General features: G+C 50.4%; 1 protein-coding gene across 1 annotated transcript in view; it reads left to right on the top strand.

Annotated features, from left to right (window-relative positions):
• The first annotated feature begins 1,978 nt into the window (after positions 1-1,978).
• The window catches only part of ST6GAL1 (ST6 beta-galactoside alpha-2,6-sialyltransferase 1), a 118,898-nt gene continuing 112,962 nt past the window's right edge, over positions 1,979-7,914 (top strand). Inside the window, exon 1 of the mRNA XM_059163182.1 lies at positions 1,979-2,354. The gene's annotated coding sequence lies outside the window, so the exon portion shown is untranslated. The remainder of the gene's footprint in view (positions 2,355-7,914) is intronic.

The following is a 7,914-nucleotide window of genomic DNA, read 5'->3' as shown; positions in this document are numbered from 1 at the left end:
GTGGAATGGAGACTGGAGTACCTTCTAGAAAAGCTTCTCCTCTGTTTCTTGTTCTTCATTTTTGTGTTTTTTAAAATTTACTTATTTATTTTTAGTAATCTCTATGCTCTATACTCGTGGGGCTTGAACTCACCCACCCAGATCAAGTGTCCCATACTCTTTTGACTGAGTCCTCTTGTTCTTGGTTCCTAAGTAGTGTTGACACAAAAGTGATTTGGAGGGAGGAAATGATTAAGGCTTTCCATTAATGTGGAAGAGGGCTCAAATTCTTGCTCTTCCATTTTTCTTGGTGATTTCAACTTTCTCCTCCATACAGTGGGGCTAAGGCCATCTTGTGACCAGGAGAGACAATAGAATAAGGCAAAGCACTTTTGGTCCCCAAATGATAGGTATTATTTGCATGTCTCTTTTTCATTCCTGCTGTCATTGCCTCAGTTCCTATTATGTCTCCATGGATGGCAGCTTGCAAGCTGGTTTCTATGCTCTGTGCTCACAGTCTCTGCTCCTGCCATCCATTTTCCAGTAAGCTGTCAGAAAAATGAGTATCAAACACAAGGAGGCGTGCCATGCCCCTGCATGAAATCTTTTAAGAGTTTCCAATTTTCCAAGAATAAAGTCTGAAATCTTCAATATGGCATTGTCCCAGAAACAGTCTTAGGAATTCGTCTGCTTCCACTCTTTCACGCATACATTTTACTGTTACAAGCACCTTCTATATGCCAGATACTAAGCTAAGGGCTTCATAGAGATTGTTTCACATAATCCTGAAAACAACACTGTCATTAGTGTCAGACAGAAGAGGAAAGAGGGTCAAAGAAACTCATAGAGGTTGAGGAACTCAAACCAATACACAGCTAGTTGGTCAGAGAGGTTTGAATTCACTCTGCTTGGCTCCCCAGCCAACTGGAGCTCTTTGAACTGAGCAGTAATGCTCCCTCAGGAGTTGGGAAGGGCCCGAGGTGTAGCAGGAGGGGTCCAGGATCTGGGAAGGGAGGAAGCAGTACTTGGAAGAAGGATGATGGAATTGAGATGAGGATGTGAGCTCCCCTTTCTCAAGTGGGTGGTGGGGAGTGGTCACCTCGATTTGGAAACAGAGTTCTGTGTCTGGGCTTCAAGCACTGGTTGCATTTCTCCCCAATGTGTCCCCAGAGGACCCAGACTACCTTCCACTCTGCCATTCCCTCTAAGCACGGAGCCTGGTGCCAAGTGGGTGATCGAAATACATTCGGGAGATGATTATTGCTATTGGCGGTCACATCTTGTCTTTGGGGACTGGCGTGGCAGTCCAAGGCTGCTTCTGGCCCTCCTGTAGGATGGTTTTCAGTCCAAGTGGTCCTTGGAGCCTGTATTCCAAGTATATACAGCTGTGTTTCTTGCTTAACCTGCGGTTTTCTCTCGCCTCCCCATAGAAGTGCCAGATCAGCCTCGGTGAATGGAAGGAGCCTCGCCCCTACACCAACCCCCTCAGGCCTCCCGCACCCCTCCGCCCCACCCCCGCACCCCCCCCCCACCCCCCAGCCCCACCCCGCCATCCACCACACCAGCCGGCAGACAGCTCAGGCCCACACTCCCCTTTTGTATTTGCCGGGCTTGAAAGAACTTAGTGCGCGCCCCGCCTGCTGTTGGGAGGTTCTTGTCAAACCCGGTGAAGGAGATTATTTGTTTTCATATTCTACATAAGAATAGTTCAGAGAGGTTAACTGACTTCCTCAGGGTCACGCAGCCAGTGGTAGCAGAGCTAGGATTTATAGTTCCCGCTTGAAAAGCCCGAGAGAGTGTCGGCTTAACTGGGACCTGCGGACTGGGGAGGTGAGCCAGGATTTGGGGACCCCGGCCCAGCCGCGTCGCCCCTCCCCCTGTTCCTCCTTCTGGCCTCCTCAGCAGGAGGCTGGGTCCCAGCATCCCGCGGTGCTCTCACCCGGCACCACTCATCCGAGACCCGCTTACAAGCGACCCCCCCGGAGGGCCACGCCAGGGGGTTTGGGGCGCCGTGTGACTGGGGACCCACCCCGTCGGCCTGACTATTTGCATAACGGAGACCGTCGCTTCCCCCGCCCCTCTGCCGCGCTCTTCTCCCCTCCTTCGCCGTCCCCTCCACCCTTCAGCCCCGGTCCCCCACTGTCCCTGGCGGACCCTCCTGCCGGAATCTGGCGCCGGGCTCCCAGCGGCCCGGCTCCCCTGCGGCGGCAGGGAGCTGAGTCGGGCGGCACCTGGGGGAGGGGAGTGCGGGGCAGGGCCGGGCTGGGGAAGACGCCTGGGGCACTGCCCGGCGCTAACAAAGGGAGCGGCTGCCGGCCCGAGAAGGCGTGGAGCAGGCGGAGCAGCCACAGCCCGGGCGGCCGTGTGCGCAGCGAGTGAGTAGGGGTGCGCTGGGCGGCAGCGCGGCCGGGGGCCCGGGCAGAGGGGCGCGGGAGGGGCGCGGGGCGGCAGGGCGGCCGGGCGGCGGGGCGCGCGGAGCCGGTGGCCGGCGCCGCCTCAGCCTTCTCGCCCGCGGGCCGGTCATCGTTTGGGCGGGGGTGTCGGTCTGCGCGTAGGTTCTGGCCCAGGGACCGCCCTGGCTTCCCCTAGGGCTCCGCGAGCCTGCGGACCCACAACAAACCCACGTGCGCGCGCCCCCCAGGAGCCTCGCTTTCTCCCCCGCACGGTCGGTAAGGTGTGGGACGCCTGGCGGACTCCGGGGTCCTGCGTCCCCTCGGCCGGATCTGCAGACGGGGAAACTGAGGCCTGCGGCGGAGGTGGGGGCTCAGGCACCAAAACAAACGCACGTGCGCTCTGCCCCGGGATCCCCGCGCCTCGCGGGCCCTGGAAGGGCCGCCCTGCGGCCTCGGGCCATTGTCTCCAGCCGCTGGGGAGGGAGCGGCGCTCGGGGCGCCCCTAGCCGGAGGAGGACGACAGAGACGTGGAAAAGGTACCTCTTGGCCGTCGCACCAAACTGCCAGGCTGCAGAAGGGGGAAACGAAACACGAAAGCAGTTACAGAAAGCTTACCCCAGGCCAAGAGCCTGTCCCCGGCCGTGGTGCGCTACTTGATGGGACCAGGACAGCCCCTCACTTCCACCGCACGTCTTAGAGACCCGGGCTGAATGAAGGGTCCGTGGGTTCTCCCCCAAAAGCCTGTGCCTAGCGCACCATTGTCCCTGCACTCAGGGGACCGCCCCTGCCGGGAGATCGCGAGCGCCTCCCCAGCCTGCAGAAAGAACGGTCCAATTTAAACAGCGCCCGGCGCGGTCTCGGTCTTCTTGGCCTTTTGCTTGCACTGTGCCTTGTAGGTCCTTCTCTTGCGTCTAGCCGGCTCGGGTTGTCACTGGCCCCTTTTGGCTTGGGGATTGTTACATGTTTTTAAGCAAGTCTAGCCAAGGCCTCTTGTTCTGAGGAGGGACGGTCGTATCTTCAGTTCTATCAGTTTGGGAGAAATTCTGAGGTCCAGCTAGGAGAGCACTCTCGTTTGTTTTGCCTTTTCTTTGCTTTCATATGCCTTGCTCAGCTTGGCAGATTCTAGTTAATCAGACCTGTTCCGGCAGCGGTGACGTGGGTGGGAAGGTGGATTGGCCCCACAGGTGATGGTGTGGGGGCAGAAGCAAGCCCCTCAGATCGTGAGAGGGGGTGGTTGGTGTGCGCGGGAATGGAGGCGCTGCCCTCAGAGTGTGCGGTTGAGCCATCCTGCTGCCAGGACCCGTGGCAATTAAACCTGTTCCTGGGGAGAATTGGAGGGCTTTCAGCCCTAAACCATGGCTCCTGAGGATCCAGAAGGGGATCTAGTGAATCCTCTTATTTTACAAGCAGGAAAGGGAGGCCTGAAAGGTGCAGCCACTTGTCCCAGTTGAAACCAAGTGAAATCGGAAAGAAGCACTTGAGGAGGGGCCTCCCCACTCCCACACTGCCCCCAGGCCTTGCCAGGGACCAGAGGCAAAACCAGGATTCTGGGGTTGGTGTAAAAGTCAGCAGCCATAGGCACAACAGAGTTAAACAAAGAAAGTAATTCAGATTGAAAGCTGTACCCTTCCATTATCCCTTTCAAGAGTTCTTTATTTGTGTGAGAAAAGATAGATTTAGTAATCCTTGACTCTTCTCCTAGCCTTTTCCTAAGCTTAGTTATTTCTCTCTCCTCACTGCCCCTTTCCCCTCAGATTGGAATAGGGCCAACTGTGGAGACTTAGATGTTTTGCCTCTCATCCCTGTGCCAGGAGGCCTTTGTTTGGGCCTAAGCTTTGGGCTGTTGACATCAGCCCCGCAGGGAAGAAAGTGTCTCTAAGCCGGCTACTCCTGAGCCACTTATGGGAGAACAAAGCATTGTTTTCATTGATTTTATTTAATTAAATTCTTTTTGAGAGTTCCGCGGAAGTAGCTGCCTATTTTTATATTTGGCAGAGGAAAAGTTGGAAAACCAAAAAAACACTTCAGGTCCGGGTTTCCCCAAAGTAAATGTGCTGTTTTGTCCTGTCCCTGTTATCTCCTGGCTACACTTGTTTCTTTTCTTAGGGGTTCTAGACTACTGGAGTGTAGTTTTCTTATCAGGATGCTCACTTTATAAGGAACTTCGAAAATCCTCCAGTCAGACCCTTTTCTTTTCCAAATAGGAAAACTGATGCCCAGAGAGGAGAAATCTCCCGCCCCAGGACACGCAGTCAGATGTCTGCTTTTAGTGTCTCTTTTTGCGTAAAAGGGCTGTTGTTGATACCCCAGAGTAAAGTCAAAGTTATGATGGTTGTTATAACAACACCCTTTAAGTCAGAGAATGAATTCCTTAAGGACTTAAATAGGTGTTGGTTATTAAACAAAGCCGTGGATCCCAGTGGTCGCTATGGTAAGGAGTATTACAGTCATCATCAGGGATCAGTTTTCTTTAGTGTTTACTGAATGGTTTCCTTTCCCCTTGTTCTGACCTCCTCCCTGTTCCCCTGTCTCTTGCTTGCTTGTCCAGTAGGGAGCTGCTCTGAGTATCTCATAATGCAAAAGGCAGCAAGAAGCCAGAAGACAGAGAACTCACTTAGCTTTTCGTGCTGCTCACCTTCCTGGGCTGCAGTTTCCTCCCTTGTAGAGTGAAAGTCCTTCTTGCCCAGTCTCTGCACAGGCTGTACTAGTGGGATAGAAGAGGCTTAGGCCTTGGAATCAGAGGAGTGGGTTGGAGTCAACCCTTTTCTCCTGTGTTCCTTGAGGATATGATTGTATAATGTGAGGGGAAGGATGGGTATGTGTCTCCTGGATTTGTTTTGGGTATCAAGTCATGTGACATGCTTATGACTGCTCAGACCTCTTGGCAGGCTTGGGTGCTCACCAGCGTTTTAAGTGGTAGAGAGTGTTGGTAGGACAGTAACCCCAGAGAGTAAGCCCTCTGCTCAAACTAGGAGACCATCTCCAGTTAGCAAAGATGTGTGAATGTCTGCCAAACTGTAGAGGGGGCCTTGGGAAGTTGTGAAGTACATGTGATTCTAAGGTAAATAAACCTACCAAGAAACAAATAAAATGCAAAACCATGACGTTCATACCCAAGTTGTGCAATCTGAAGTGATTCCATTTGTTCATCTCATATTCACTGAGGACAGGCAGGCTCAGGGTGCGGTCCCAGGCTGACCTGGAGTTACAGGGAAGCAGATCCATTGTTCGCCCTATCACCCTTGCTCAGAACACATTTGGATCTCCCTTTGGAAATGGTCCTCAGAAACCCACAGAAAATAGATTTAATTTATCTCAGTATTAACCTGCATGGGGTGGAGGGTTCCCCTTTTCTTCATGAATCAAACTAAGAGCAGGGAGTAAATGAGCCAGTGGAAGAGGGAAGGCTTCCAAGAGAATGTAGCTCTTTACTGTTGTGAGGATGTGGTTGCATTAAAAAATGACAGGAATAGTTCACTGATGAAATTCACACTAATCTGGAACATTGGAATACGGAGCATTTGCTTAGACCCGGTATCAGTGATTTGCTCAGTAAATATTGAATTGGGGAAAACCACCTTTTTCTTGCTTGTATGCATGTATACTAAAATGACATGATGGCATTCTGGTTCCAATAGATGGACTTTTTAATAGTCTTATCTGTAACAATAATGTAGTAAGCAATGCAGTTTCAAAGTCATTACTAGGGTCATGGGCAGGGTACAGGGTACCCTTCTGAATCCATTTGGTGATTTAAATTTTATTTATGTTCCTATAATAAAAATCAAGTATGCCTATTGAGAATAATTTGGAAAGTACAAAAAAGTGTAGAGAAACAGAAAAAGATTTCATCGTTCAAAGGTAACCACTGTTAACATTTGGCAGTTCCCCCCCTTTTTAAAAAAAAATATTTTATTTATTTATTTGACAGACAGAGATCACAGGTAGGCAGAGAGGCAGGCAGATGGAGAGAGGAAGGAAAGCAGACACCCTGCTGAGCAGAGAGCCCAGTGCAGGGCTCCATCCCAGGAGCCTGGGATCATGATCTGAGCCGAAGGCAGAGGCTTAACCCACTGAGCCACCCAGGTGCCCCATCCCCCGCTTTGTAAAAAAGTTTTTTAAAATGGATTTGTTTTCTCTAAATGGTTGAAATCCTGGTGTATGTGCAGTTATCTCTTGCCTTTCTTGTTTGACCCTCAGATAAACATGTCATAGTTTAAGTCAATATCACTGAGGCTGCGGCTGCGTCTTTCATTCATCACCCATATCAGCGTCTGAGCATGTCTGAGGTCATGTGGCCCATGAGATCTGATCACTTCAGTGATACTGCAGCAAGGGCCTGTAGAGGAAGGAGCCTCCAGCATTCTCCCCCTAGCCCAAACTGTCTCAACCATTCAAACTCCAGCCATTTATTTTTTATTTTTTATTTTTAAGAGAGAGAGAGACAGACAACACACACGTGCGGGTGGAGGGGCAGAGGAAGAGGGTGCGAGTCTCTTAAGCAGACTCCAGGCCTAGCCGGGAGCCCGACACAGAGCTCCCTCTCAAGACCCTGAGATCATGACCTGAGCTGAAACCAAGAGTCCGATGCTTAACCGACTGAGCCACCCAGGTGCCCTGAACTCTAGCTATTTTTATGTAATTTTTCATTTGAGAAAAAGTTTAAAGTCTAAGGTGGAGGGGCAGGGCCCAGCGTGTGACCTTGGGTTCTAGTCCTGCTTTCGTGACTTCCAACAACTCTAACTGTTTTTGTAGATATCAAATAAGCAGCTCCATGGTCATTTACTAATTTAGTCCTCACATATTTGAGTGCACACTCTGAACCAAAGATGTGTGAGAAGAGCTCAGCTTTAAAGAAACTCGCGGTCTAGTGGAGGAGACTGGGGAACAAGAGACTGGTACAGGGTGCTGTGGGAGCACAGAGGAAGGGCAAGCACCCAAAATGAGCATTGGGAAGTCTTCTGGGATAAGGCATAGCCCAACCACTTCTAATATGCCCTATGGTAATTAATGCTGTGATTAACATATTTGCAAATACATCTCTGTCTATATTCCAAGCTAGTTTCCAAAGGATAGAATCCTAAGGTTTAAAATGATTGGGTCACATTTTAAAGAATATGATCATTTAAAAACTTCGTAGGAGTGCCTGGGTGGCTCAGTCGGTTAAGCATCTGACTTCAGCTCAGGTCATGATCTCAGGGTTCTGGGATCAAAAGAGCCCTGTGCCAGGCTCCCCACTCATTGGGAGTGCTCTCTGCCCTGCCCCCTCTAGTGCTCTCTCTCTCAAATAAATAAATAAAACCTAAAAAAAAAAAAACCAAAGCAAACAAACAAACAAAAAAACAAAAAACCCTTACAGATTTAGTCCCAATTACGTATAAAGTCTTAAAGTACTGAAGTATTACATATTGTGGGAGCAGTAGAAATTAAGAGCCTAAGTAATTTAGGATTTGATTTGTTTTTACTGAGCCACAATTGACATACTACATTATATTAGTTTCAGGTATACAACTTAGTGATTTGACATTTGTGTATATTGTGA

The sequence above is a fragment of the Mustela lutreola genome, chromosome 2 (assembly GCF_030435805.1).
Source record: "Mustela lutreola isolate mMusLut2 chromosome 2, mMusLut2.pri, whole genome shotgun sequence".
In the NCBI taxonomy this organism is placed as follows: domain Eukaryota; kingdom Metazoa; phylum Chordata; class Mammalia; order Carnivora; family Mustelidae; genus Mustela; species Mustela lutreola.
Note: the sequence above shows the minus strand (reverse complement) of the source record. Positions and strands in the feature narration are given on the sequence as shown.